This window comes from Leptopilina heterotoma, unplaced genomic scaffold, assembly GCF_015476425.1.
Source record: "Leptopilina heterotoma isolate Lh14 unplaced genomic scaffold, ASM1547642v1 Lhet_73, whole genome shotgun sequence".
NCBI lineage: Eukaryota > Metazoa > Arthropoda > Insecta > Hymenoptera > Figitidae > Leptopilina > Leptopilina heterotoma.
In genome coordinates, this window is record NW_025111169.1 from 1457444 (window position 1) to 1472583 (window position 15140).

General features: G+C 22.3%; 1 protein-coding gene across 3 annotated transcripts in view; it reads right to left on the minus strand.

The window, feature by feature from the left end:
* The window catches only part of LOC122510653 (histone-lysine N-methyltransferase trithorax-like), a 109219-nt gene that overhangs the window by 53496 nt on the left and 40583 nt on the right, over positions 1–15140 (minus strand). The gene's annotated exons all lie outside the window — the stretch shown is intronic.

The following is a 15140-nucleotide window of genomic DNA, read 5'->3' on the forward strand; positions in this document are numbered from 1 at the left end:
AATCGGAACAAAAGAGTTCTTTTTATCAAAGATTAAGTATTTGCTTCTTGGTCTTACAAATTTTTTTTCACTTTTGGCCTTAACGAAAACATGGGAACTTCAATTTCATAACAATAGTTCAATGTAATGATTTCGTATTTTATATGAAAAAGATAAATATTAATAAATTTGAAATTCAATTTAGTGGAAGCATGAAGAATCAAATTTATAACATTTTAAACAAATAAAAGTTGCATTTGAATAAAAATTACAATTTTCGGTCAATAAGAAACAACTTAAGAAACATAGCCTACTGTTTAACAAATATTTCTTATCGACAAAAAACTAATTTTTATTCAAAAATGCCACCACTTTTATTTGATCAAATTGTTAGAAATTAAATTTAATTCTTTAAACTTCTACCAGAACTTTTTTTTATAGTTTTAAATTCAAAAAATAAAAAATGTATAAAAAAAACCAATATTTATTATAGAGGTAAATATAAAGACTGTTAATTAAACAGAAGGTAGTCACATTTATTTTTTCAACGTGTTCGGTTAAATAGTTTTTAAGAAAAATAAAAGTAGCTATATTCTATGATGCTTCTATTATAAAATTAATTTTATAATATTATATTTATAATATTTATTTATTTATATATTTATATTTATTTATTTATAATTATTAAATAAAAAAACGGATTTTCTTGATGTTTATTAATAAAATCATGATTTTTAACAGATCTGCTCTTTTTATTTAAAAATAGTTTAATAAAATCTTCTCCAATTAATTAATTCTTAATTTTGCTTTTCCCTAATTTCCAGACAAAATTTTGACTTTTTCCCTGACCTTAGAAAATATTCTGATTCACTCTAAAAAAATATAATTAGCTACTCTAAAAAATGTTCTACTACTTTTATTTTCGAATTTCTTTAAAAAAAACAAGAAAAAAAATAAAAAAGTAAAATTATTAATAAATATCAAGAATTTCTTTTTTAAAATTCAATTATTTCTAAAAACTCACGCTATAATGCTTTTAATATTCATTTATTATCTAAAATTTTTAACTGAAATTCATTTTTAAATCAATTTTTATTAGAAAATTCTACAAGAATTCTATTATTTTATTACAAAAATAAATAATTTATACACGAATTGAATTATGAAATAATTGAATAATTGCAAAGAAATTTTAAAAAAATTTGTAAATAAATTAATTTGTGTGTAATATTTATTATTTATGAAAATAATTGAATTATTGTCAAGAAATTCATAAAAGTTTTGTAAATAATTGAATTCTTGCAAAATTTTTATTATTTATAAAAATAATTAAGTGTTTTGAGTAGAATTTTAATAAATTTTTTTTAAATAATTGAATTCCTTTGGAAAATTTTATTAAAATAGTAGATATTGAAAATCATTGAATTGAGGAAAATTTTAGAAAATAATTGAAATTTTGCCGAGAATTTGATTTTAAATTTTGATAATAATTGAATTCCGAAAAAGAATTTTGTTATTCACAAAAGTAATTGAATTACTGTGAAGAATTTTATAAAACCATTTTTAAATAATTGATTTTTTTCGAAAAAATGTATGCAAATTCTAATTTAAATAAATTAATTCGTGTGGAATTTTTATTATTTATGAAAATAATTAAATGTTTGCGTAGAATTTTATAATAATTCTTTTTCAATAATTGAATTCTTTTGGAAAATTTTATTAAAATAGATATTAAAAATCATTGAATTGAAAAAAATTATTGAAAATAATTGAATTCCTGAAAAGAATTTTATTATTTATAAAACTAATTAAATTACAGTAAAAATATTTATTATTTATGAAAATAATTGAATTACTGTCAGGAAATTCATAAAAGTTTTGTAAATAATTGAATTCTTGTAAAATTTTTATTCTAGTTATAAAAATAATTAAGTGTTTTGAGTGAATTTTAATAAAATTTTTTTTAAATAATTGAATTCTTTTGGATAATTTTTTTATTTAAATAGTAAATATTGAAAATCTTTGAATAGAGGAAAATTTGGGAAAATAATTGAAATTTTGCCAAGAATTTTATTGAAATTTTTGAAAATAATTGAATTTCGGAGAAAAATTTTATTATTTGTAAAGATAATTAAAATTTTGACGCAATTTTTAAAAAATTTTTGAACGGGAAACGTAGGGAAATTTCTACACGGGATAATTGAATTTTTACGAAGAATTTTATTTCTTTTCAAAATAATTGAATTTCTGCAATAATTTGTAACTTCTCCAAAATTACTCTTTTAAAATTCAATTAATTTTGCAATATTTAAGTAAAAAACTATTCATTAAATAATTTATAATTATTTAATGAATTATTTCACAGGTTACGAGGGATACAAAAAAGACAAAAATTCAGAATTTTCTTATGAAGTCTAAAAATTAAATTATTCAGTACTCTTAATAAAAAATCCCTGACTTTTTCCTAATTTCCCTGGCCATAGTGACAATCCTGTTCCCCACATAAAACTAACTTTAATTTCTCCCAAAAATTCTGTTTTTCAATATTTTCCTTTTGGATTTTTATTCCCAGGAATCTGAATTAATGGGAGAGAGAAAAAAAAATGTTATAAAAGACGTGTGTGTATAATGATTTAAGAGCGAATTTCTCGAAGAAGAAGGCTCGTCGGCAAAATGCAGAACGCGATTCCTGACGTTCCACGATGCAGACGTTCCGCGATTTCTCTCCCGTTTCACCTCCCCCCCTCTTTCTCCAGAGTGTCGGTTCATTCTACTCTCTATAGAGACTGAACTTGAATGGCCGGAACCTTCTCTCCTAAGATTAGCGATTCTCGCACTCAGGAATTTACTGTGACAAATAGAAAAATTTGAAAAGGGTTTGCGAGAGAGTTTTATGAATGTACATCGTCTCGACGTAAATGATCATTTTTTCTTCTTCTTCTTCTTCAAAGAAAAATCGACTACAGTAAAAATAAAGGAAAGAAAAAAAAAAGTGTGCCGCGCTTTGAAGAAAGAGATCTAAGCTGAAAAAACATTTTTTGTTTCTTCACCTTGATTGGAAATTCCTCTTTCATTTTTTTTTTACAAAACGAATCAATTTTTATTAATAATCAATTTTCATAAAAATTTATTATTTTTCGAAAACATTAATTATTTAAATCAATGTTTATAAAATTCTTATGAAGAATTCAATTTATTTTTAAAAATAACAAAAACTTTTCAAAGAATTTCAATTCATTTTAAATATTTTAATAAAAGTTTTCGCAATAATTCAATTATTTTCAAAAATAATAAAATCTGGAAGAATTGAATTATTTACAAAATATTAGAATTTTTTACAGGAATTCAATTCTTTTCAAATATTTTGATAAAATTATTCGAAAGAAATCAAATATTTTAAGTACAAATTTAATTAAATTTCATTGAAAAAATTTCAATTATTCTTTTAGATTTTAATAAAATTCTCCCCAAGAATTCAATTATATACAAAAATAATTCTTCGAAAAAATTCAATTATATTGATAAATAACAAAATTATTCCCGAAAATTCAATTAATTTGAGGTATTTTAATAAAATTCTTTGCAAAATTCAATTATCTGAAGAATTCAATTATTTTTAAAAATAACAAAATTTTTCAATGAATTTCAATTCTTTTTAAATATTTTAATAACATTTTTCGCAATAATTCAATTATTTTCAAAAATAATAAAATTCTTTGCACCTATTCAATTATTTTCATAAAAAAATTTAATTTCAATTCCTCGAAAAAATCAATTATTTAAAAAAAAACGTTTCTTTAAAATTCTTTGGAGGAAATGAATTATTTACAAAAATATTAGAATTTTTCACAGAAATTCAATTATTTTCAATTATTTTAAAAAAATTGTTTAAAAAAAGTCAATTATTTTAAATACAATTTTAATTAATTTTTTGTGAAATAATTCAATTATTCTTTTAGATTTTAATAAAATTCTTCCCAAGAATTCAATAATTTACATAAATAATTCTTCGTAAGAATTCAATTATGTCGATAAATAACAAAATTATTCCCGAAAATTCATTTATTTAGAAGCATTTTAATCAAATTCATTGCAAAATTCAATTATTTTCATAAATAGCAATATTCATCTCAAAAATTCAATTATTTTTAAAAATAACAAAATTTTTCAATAATTTTCAATTCTTTTTTAACATTTTAATAAAAATTTTTGCACTAATTCAATTATTTTTATAAATAATAAAATTCTTCTCAGGAATTCAATTACTTTTGAAAATTATAATAAAATTCTAAGCAACTATTCAATTATTTTCATAATTGAATTTTCATAATTTTAAATAATAAAATTCATCGCAGGATTTTAATTATTTTTAATACAATTTTACAGGAATTGCTCGATAAATGTAATTATTCTTAAAAATTTAATTTCAATTCCTCGAAAAAGTCAATTATTTAAAAAAAAATTTTTTTAATTTTTTGGAAGAATTGAATTATTTACAAGATATTAGAATTTTTCACAAGAATTCAATTATTTTAAAATATTTTAACAAAATTGTTAGAAAGAAATCAATTATTTGAAATACAATTCTAACTACACTTTTTTGAAACAATTCAATTATTCTTTTAGATTTTAATAAAATTCTTCCTAATTATTTACAAAAATAATTCTTCGAAAGAATTCAATTATATTGATAAATAATAAAATTATTCTTGAAAATTAAATTATTTTCAGGCATTTTAATTAATTAATTAATACTTAAAAGTAATAAATTTCGGTTCTGAAATTCAAATATTTTAAAAAATTCTATCAAAATTGTTCGCAAGAATTCAATTATTTTCATAAATAGTAAATTACTTTTAAGGAATACAATTATTTTCAAAAAAATTTAATAAAATATCACACAAACATTCAATTATTGTCAAAAATTTTAATAGAATTCTTTGTAGAATTCAATTATTTTTAAAATATTTTCGCAATTCAATGATTTTCAATATCTACTATTTTCAAAACATTCAAATCAGAATTCAATGGTTTAAAAAATCTTTGTAAATAACTAAATAATTCCATTCTTTTTGTGAATAATTAAAATTTCTCAGGAATTCAATTATTTAATATTGTGCGAAGTCTGAGTTTTTCTTATACTTCATTTGTGTTTTATTCTCTCTAAATTTGAATTAGTAAAAATATTCACTAAATTTGTATTATTAGTGACTGACTGTTTGCTTTTGAATTAGTAAATTTTACTAATAAATTAGTAGAAATTCATATTTATTAGTAAAATTTACTAATTGAAAAGCAAAAAATCAGTCACTAATTCAAATTAGTAAATATTTCTACTAATTCGAATTTAGAGAGGATGAATCGTCAATTTAAAAAAAAAAATTCGCGCCTCTGAGAATAAGAAATTATTTTTCCCGATTACAATTTGAAATTATTGAGGATTGAGGCATATTAGAAGAATATGAAAGCGACAATGAGAATGACTTTGTTGAATCAGTCAGCTCGTTTGGAGTGTACGTGCAAATTGTAAAAGTGTTTGTATACGTGTGTCGTGGCATGAAAGTGAATCGGTTTTTCACACAGGGGTGGAGAGAGCGAGTAACGATTTTCATTCCCCTTTGCTCCGACTGACCGCGCCTTTGAGTTGGAAATAGACTTAGGAAGCATCATCGGGAGCTATGCAACTGAAAGCCGAAGGGGTTTGCCAAGACTTGGTGCATGAATGAGTTAGTTGCAGGCCGCGTATATCGCGCACGTGCTGCGTTAATTTATAGCGACTCGCTACATACGCAAAGTGTTCGCAACTTAAACTTATTTCCGAGACGTATACTATGTAGAATTTTTCTTTTTTTTTCTTTTTAACGAATATTTACAACACTACTAACGAATATATACACACTATAAACTAATAAAAATATATACACGGAGAGACCCACATTCGTAAAAATTACTAAAAATGGTTGCAATGACCGGAAATAAGGGGACTTTTAGCATAATGTGCTACAGAATTAGATAAATTTACAAAAGAAATAGATAAATTTGCTACATTGAAATAGCAAGTTTTAATATTTTGTGTAAGAGTTGTAAATGTAGCAAAAATTGATTATAGTTTTCTCTAATTTAATTAGACAAAATCTGACAAATGAAAACATTTTCCACTAAAACCTACGATCCACTGTAGTAATTTTTGGTGAGCAAGTGTGGCTAGCGAGTGCAGTCATATGGCGCCTGCATTTCTATTGGTTGCTAACTTCGTCAATCTCCGTAAATGAGCCGACGCCATCCGATCATTGACAGTGACTATGTTTCGCGTATGTAAAATAAATTTGGATATTATCTACAATAATTAAATATAAAGTGAAACGTAGGTCGTTCGGTATCTCAGAAATTGACCATTATAAATTAATAAACTTTGCATTTATTCCTGTCCCAAGAACTATGTCTTATAGTAAGTTGTTAAAAGTAAATTGCTTTCTCGTAAGTGCTGTAAATTTTCATCATTCAATATATAAGGAAACAAAGATGTATACTTTCAGTGAAATTCGTTGTCGTGCGTGCAGTTGTGTATTAGTGTATTAATTAACCGCGTCTATATATATAAGTGAAATAAACATGTGTGTGTCTTCAAATATATAAGTGTGTGTGTGTCTGTGTATGTAAAAATCCTTCCAGTTTGTCTCCATTAGTCAAGAATTGACGGGAAACCGGCGACAAAAATCCGTATTTTTTCTTTCACTCTTTCTTTCTGCATTTACAAACGACTGTAGTAATTTTACGTACACAATGCTTCTGAGTTTACTACAGTTATTTGGAACTATTGGACGAAATAGTAAGAAACTTTGCTAATTTGGTGAACATTTGTCGGGATTAGTGACTTAGTGTAGAAAATAGTAAAAAATACAAAAAGTCCCCTTATTTCCGGTGGTTGCAATGTGAAAATAGTAAATTCTAGTGTGATTTTATACAAAAATTAGTAATCTCGGTCTCTCCGTGTACACTATAAACGAATATATATGCACCCTAAAACGAATATTATGTACAGTACATACGAATATAATTATATGAATGTATATGCGTTCACTTTTTAAATAGGTGAAGAGAGAAACATCATTTCGATGTAAAATGACTTGTACACAAAATATCACTCTCTAAATTTAAATAAAAATAATTAAAAAATATCAAATTTTTCTATATGCGCTATAAAATTGCGATTTACAAGTTGTTATAATAAAATTGCAGCTCTCTAATTCTAAACTTGTTAAAAATAACTATTTCGGGACTGATACAAAAATTTAAGTTTGCCTTTCTCTGACAAAAAATAAGGATTGCCGCAAAAAATTAAAATTCATTTCCATGACAGAATTTCTATTTTTCCCTATGACCCTAAAAGATATTCTACTGATTCACTCCAAAAATTATGAGAAACTCAAAAAGTCAATTATATTTTCAAAAATTCACGCTGTAATCGTAATGCTTTTAATATTCAATTATTATCTAAAATTTTAACTGAAATTCATTTTTAAATCAATTTTTATTAGAAAATTCTACGAGAATTCAATTATTTAAATACAAATAAAATGGAAATAAATAATTTATTCAATAATTACCAAGTTGAAGTCCACAACGTTGATCAACGAAAAAAAAATTGTTTACTTCGTAAATTAATTAAAAATACGCAGCAATATTGACACAAAAATATTTAGAAAAAAAAGATTGATGTTTATATATTTTGATAATAATTATTTTACAATTAAATTTTAAATTAAAAATAATACTTGAATGCATTAAATAAATTTTTTTCGTTGATAAACGTTGTGGACTTTAACTTCGTGAATAATTGAATGATTCTTAAATTCAATTCTCATACAGATATAATGTTATCAAATGATTTTTAAATAATTGAATTATTTTTCTGACGAATTTTAATCAAATTTTTAACAATAAATAATAATTACATTGTTCGAGAAATTTAATTAAAATTATATTAAAAATAATTTTAATTCTGAGATGAGATTCACAAGGCTCAAACTAGTGAAAGTATTTAAAAATATGGACTTTACGGACCAAAAATAAAAAATTACAGACCATTTTTACTTAAAACTAAAAATTAAATTTTTCATAACTATAAAACATGAAGATATCGATAACTCCGAGTCTTCGACTCGGAGTCATCGATTTCTTCATGTTTTATAATAATTAAAGATAACCAAGTGATAAAATCATTTACAATTCAATTATTATTATTTACAAGAATTTTTGACTAAAATTCTTCTTTAAATCGATTATTTTTAATAATTTTCGAAAAAGTTCTTTGACAATTTTCAAAACCATTTGTTTACAATATTCAATTTTACGAAATTTCAATTATTCGTAAACTCTTCAATTAAATAAATATAAGAAAATAAAAACTTAAAATAATATTAAAAAAATTTAATTAAACTTTTTCAAAAAAATTAATTTCAAAATTCAATTATTTTTAAAAATTCAAGTCATATTACTTTTAATATTCAATTATTATCTAAAATTTTAACCGAAATTAATTTTTAAATCAATTTTTATTAGAAAATTCTACTAGAATTCAATTATTTAAATACAAAAATTAATAATTTATCGAATAATTGAATGTTTCTTAAAATTTAATTCCCATAAAGAATTGTAATCAACAAATTTTCAAATAATTGAATTCTACCAACGAGATTTTAATAAAATTTTTAAGAATAATTTTATTTTTCGAGAAATTTTATTAAAATTGTATTAAAAATAATTGAAATTCTGCGATGATTTTTATTATTTCTGAAAATAATTGAATCCCTGAATTTTATTACTTTTAAACAATATTCAATTTTTGCAAAGAATATTATTACTCTTGAAAATAATTGAATTCTTGCAATAATTTGTAACTTTTACAAAATTGAATTTTTCTTTCGTGTTATTAACTAAACAATCTTCTATAAATCCATTATTTTTAATTTTGGAAAAAGTTCTTTAAAAATTTTCAAATTCATTTGTTTACAATTCAATTTTACAAAATTTCAATTATTCGTAAATTCCTCAATTACATATATTATATTAGAAAATAAAAACTTTAAAATAATTTCAAAAAAATCCTCAAAATTAAAGTTTCTCAAAAAAAATTAATTCCACAGAATTGTTAGTTAAAAATATGAAAAATTTAAATTTTCAAGATTTTAATATGAAACCTTTTCAAAATTCAATTATTTCCAAAAATTTACGCTCTAATGCTTTTAAAAATCCAATTATAATCTAAAATTTAAACTGAAATCCATTTTTAAATCAATGTTTATGAGAAAATTCTACTAGAATTCAATTATTTAAACACAAAATTTTAATAAAATTTTTAAGAATTTTTTCGAGGAATTCGATTAAAATTGAATTTAAAATAATTGAAATTCTGTTATGAGTTTTATTATTTGTAAAAATAATTGAATCCCTAAGAAGAATTTTATTATTTCCGAAAATAATTGAATCTTTGTAAAAAAAATTTATTATTTATGAAAATAATTCAATTATTGCGAATAGAAATTTATAAACAATTTGCAAATAATTGAATTCTATGTGAAATTTGTATTATTTTATGAATGTAATTAAATGTTTGCACAGAATTTCATTAAAATTTGTTTGAATAATTGAATTCTTTTGAAGAATTTTTTTGAGTTTCTTTAAAATAATGGAGTTTCTTTAATAATTTTAATTGAAAGTTTTCAAAGTAATTGAATTTTATATGAACAATTTCTTTTTTAAGTTTTTACATTAATCGTCTTTCTTAACAATTGAAATTAAACATTTAATTCTTCAATTTTATTAAAATTCTTAGAAAATAATTGAATTTTTTGGAAAAATTTCTTTATTGTATTGAATAAAATCAAATTTGTGAAGAATTGTATTGAAAATAATTGAGTTCCTGAGAAGAATTTTATTATTTATGAAAAATAATTTAATTCTTGCCATGAATTTTACTATTTATAAAAATAATTGAATTATTTAGAAAGATTTTTTTTAAATTTTAGTAAATAATCGTATTCTTTCGAAAAATGTTATTAAGAATTTTTTTAAAAATTGAATTCTATCATGAAATGTTATTAAATTTGTATTAAAAATAATTGAATTTTTGCAAAGAATTTTACTATATTTATAAAAGTAATTGAATACCTTTGAAGAATTTTGTTATTTCTCTAAATAATTTATTTTCTACAAGAATTTTTGAAAATAATTGAATTTTTGCAATTATTTGTAACTTCTTAAAAGTTCTCCAAATTGTATCGTTAAATTTACAAACTTTTCTTGCTTTTTCAATGAAATTAAGGACTTCATGAACCTTTTTATTAAAAAAACTGACTTTTACGGACTTTAAACAAAGTTACGGACTTTTACAGGATTTACGCGGACCTAGTTCGAGCCCTAGATTTATTATTTATGAAAATAATTAAATTATTACAAAGAAATTGGATCCCAAAAAATGGTTGGGATATTTTTGAAGAGCCCAAAAATAATTAAGCTAAATCCCTAAACAGAAGAATAAAAAATGTCAAATTTTAAGAATTTTCATTTTCTAGTACTTATTTTATTACTAAATTAATTTTTTGATAAAGGTAGTCAATCAAAGCAATTCAATTATTTTCAAAGTTTTGATAAAATTCTTCGAAGGAATTCAATTATTTTCAATTTTTTTTTATAAAATTCTCTGCAAATATTCAATTATTTTCAATACATGAATTTAAAAATTCGAAATATTTGAAAATAAAAATTATTAAAAAAAAGTTCGAAAACAAAAGAATTTGAATTAAAATTCGCTAAAAATGTAGCAAAAGAATGTGGCGAAAAAGAACTAAAAGCGATTCGGGAGAGCAAAATGATTATAAAGAGGCATAATAAACACTTTGAGAATAAATTTTCGGCTATATATAATACGGAGTTTAGCCTTCGATTTATCGTATCGAAACTGTAGATATACTATTTGGCTCTTTCTCTCTCTCTCTCTTTCACGATAACAAATTGTAATAATGCCTCAACGATGTGCAAATTGAGGTACGTGACTAAATGTACAGACGACATGGTGGCCAGTAAAAAACGAACAAAAACTCTTGAAGCTTTCAAAAGGCTGATCTCATTTCCACATGTGTTATCTTTTGACGTTGATCAAACATAAATATTGGAACTTGTTAATCATAATATGCATTAAACATTAGAATTCACAACAAATGGAGGAGGTACACGTGAATATATTTTATGGTATTGGAATCACATTACGTCACACGGTAGGAGAATAAGTCAAAGCTATAAAAAAAAAATAAAAGAAAAATATATTACGTGACGCGTTGCGAAGAAAGGGACGTAAGAAGCATAATCATCAGTAAATTCAATTCAAAACTTTAACTTCTACTAATTTATTACTAAAATTTAGGTACTAATTCAAAAACAAAAAGTCAATCACTCACAAAATTCACAAAAATTCAATTCTATATTTTTTATTTTCCTGCCTTTTTCCTAATTTTCATCAAAAATATTTACTTCTTTTCTATCATGCTAATAAATTGAATTCCTACAACGCATTTTATAATTCATGAAAGAATTTAAATATTTATAAAAATAATTTAATTCTTGGGAAGAATTTGATAAAAAATTTTAAATAATTTATTTCTTTCGACTAATTTTATGCAAATTCTAATAATTAAAATAATTGAATTTCTGAGAAATTTGTATTATTCATCAAAAGAATTGAATTACTTACATAGATTTTTACAACAAATTTTTTTAAATAATTGAATTCTATTTGGAATTTTATGAAAATAGTAGATATTGAAAATCATTAAATTGCGAAAAGATTTTAAAATAATTAAATTTTACAAAGAATTGAATTACAATTTTTGACAATAGTTGAATGTTTGTGTGGTAATTTATTACAATTTTTTTAAATAATTGAATTCCCAAGAAAAATTTATTACTTTGAAAAATAATTGAATTCTTATGATGAATATTGTTATTTATGAAAATAATTATTTAATTCTGCAGAGAATTTTATTAAAATGCCTAAAAATAATTGAATTTTCGGGACTAATTTTGTTATTTATCGACATAATTAAATTATTTTAAAGAATTAAATAAAGAATTAATTAAGAATAAATAAATACATAAATTAATTAATTAATTAATTAATTAAGAATTTAATTAAAATCTAAAAGAATAAATATATTATTACACAAAAAAGTTTAATTAAAACTGTATCTACATACTTACAATTCATTTGATTCGAACAATTTTATTAAAATATTTGAAAATAATTGAATCCCTGTGAAAAATTCTAATATTTTTGTAAATAATTCAATTCTTCCAAAGAATTTTAAAAAACATTTTTTTAAATAATTGATTTTTTCGAGGAATTGAAATTAAATTTTTAAGAACAATTACATTTTTTGAGCAATTCCTTTAAAATTGTATTAAAAATAATTGAAATCCTGCGATGAATTTTATTATTTATGAAAATAATTGAATAATTGCTAACAATTTTATTAAAATTTTCAAAACTAATTGAATTTCTGAGAAGAATTTTATTATCTACGAAAATAATTGAATTATTGCGAAAAATTTTATTAAAATGTTTAAAAAGAATTGAATTTCTATGAAAAATTTTGTTATTTTTGAAAATAATTGAATTCTTCATAAGAATTTTTATAAACTTTGACTTAAATTATTAATTTTTTCGAAATATAATTAATATTATAAAAATTTTATTTTAAATAGTTGAATTCTTGTGGAAAACTGTTTGTGAAAATAATTGAATTTTTCGATTAAGTAATTTAAAATAGTATTAAAAATAATTGAAATTCTTCAATGAGTTTGATTATTTTTCAACAAATTTGAATTCTTGCTTAGAATTTTATCAAAAATTTTTTTAAAAAATTGAATTTCCATGGAAAATTGAAAAGTGTTATTATTAGTGAAAGTAATTGAATTAGTGTGAAGAATTGTATAAAAATTTTATTAAATAATTGATTTTTTTGTAATTTTTTTTAAAATGCTGTTCTAAATTAACTGAATTCCTGTCAAAATTTTTATTATTTATGAAAATAATTGAATTTTAGATGAATTTTATCAATTTTTTTCTAAAGAATTGAATTGTTTTGCAAAATTTTACAAAAATACTAGATATTGAAAATAATTGAATTTCGAATATTTTTCGAAAATATTTGAATCATTTTAAATAATTTAATTATAATTTTTGAGAATATTTTTTTGATTTCCAGTATTAGCGAATTTAAAGTAGTGGAAATTCTCAAAAAAAAAAAAACAGAAATAGTAGCTTTTAGTGGCTGAAATCTAAAAAAAGTTCTCAAATACTACTGTAACGTAAAAAAGTAGTAAATAGTAGGTTTTAGTAGATGAATGCGAAGCCTGAGAACTCTAAAGTCTAAACAAAAATTTAAGGTATGTAAACTTTATTCAGCCTTACGCACAATAAATGATTGAAGCTAAAATGTAAACGGTTAAAGACTTTTTTCTCTACTCCCTAGAGTAAACCTACAAAAGCAAAAAATTGAGAGAGTGCCAAAAAAACTTCTAAAACCAAAAAAAAAAAAGAATTAAGAAACATAATTTTTTGTCAGCGATCAAAAAATTTCTTTTTGACATCTTGTTGTCTTTATATATTATGAGATAATAAGACATAGAAAACTACACGAGAACAGGATCCCTGACCTAAAAATAACGACCTCCGCACAAAATTTTGGCCTCCAAAATTACCGAGACTGCTGACGCATATCTTTTACCTGTCGCTCGAATAGCGAGCGAGAAATATTTTTTTTTCCTTTTTTTTTATCGAATTTATTCGTATTGATGTATCTATTTATATCACAGGTAAAAATGCGGTAGGTTAGGCAACTTTTGTGTAAAAGGAAAAGACGATTTATGATTAGGGACAAGCCATAAATTGTGGTATCAAGCAAGTAAAACGTGGGCATAAACGTATGTGAAAGGTACCAGAAAGTAAGATTCATGCGCGCTTTGGTATTATCCTCGAATTTCAGAATTTCTTCTCTTCTTCTTCTTCTTCTTCTTCTTCTTCTTTTTTTGGTATCATTTATCTCATTTGCATACATTTTTCAAGTTTTTTTTTCAATATGGTTAATTTTTATTCGTGTAGTTTAGTGGTATAGTAGGAATAAGGGGGGGGGGGAAGTTAGAGATATTTTTTTGGAAACTGGACAACGAACTCCAAAAATCAAAAGCGAGTTTAGAGAGAGAGGCTCATGGAAATGATCTTGGTCAGTCGCCAAGAGAAATATAGTGTTAAAATTAAACTGACTTCGCCTCTTGTTTATCGAAACTAACCAAAAATTACATCACAAAAAATATATTATTGATGTTTTTATTAAATGCGAAATATAGGGCAAGTATTTTGTGCGAGAAGAATAATAGAAAAAAGGAAATTTTATTTCTTAATAGGCATTTGGAATCGTATTATACGAACATTTTTGCAGACGTTGGTTATAATTATGAAAGGGTCGAAGATCTTTGTGGATAAGGAAACAAGTCTGCGCACACGTGATATCAAGAATATATATATGTATATTACAATGTTGTATTGCTGACAAAGTTGTTCAAAGCGCCAGGAATGTGTAAAGAGAATAAAATGTATTTTAATATTAACTATTTATATTTTCGAAAAATCACAATTTTTTTTCTTTTCGTAATTTTATGAAAAGCCGCAAGTTTTTATTATTTTGACTAAATTTCATATTTTAATCTCTCGAAATCTGAATTAGTTTTAAAAAAACTAATTGTTGGTAGAAAATTAATAATTAATATAGTAAATATAATAACTTTTTCCCTGACCCTAAAGAATATTCTGAATCCCTCCAAAAATTATTAGATACTCAAAAAAATGTTCTAATACATTTATTTGCGAATTTCTTAAAATTGTAAAATTATTCAAAAACATCGAGAACTTCTTTTTAAATTAAATATTTAATTATCGTCATTTTTCTATCGTCATTTCAGTTAAATTATTATTTTCTAAAATTTTTAACCAAAATTCTTTTTTAAATCAATTATTTTTAATAATTTTTTAAAAAATTCTTTGAGAATTTTCAAATTTATTTGTTTACAGTTCAGTTTTATAAAATTTTGAATTATTTGGAAATTCT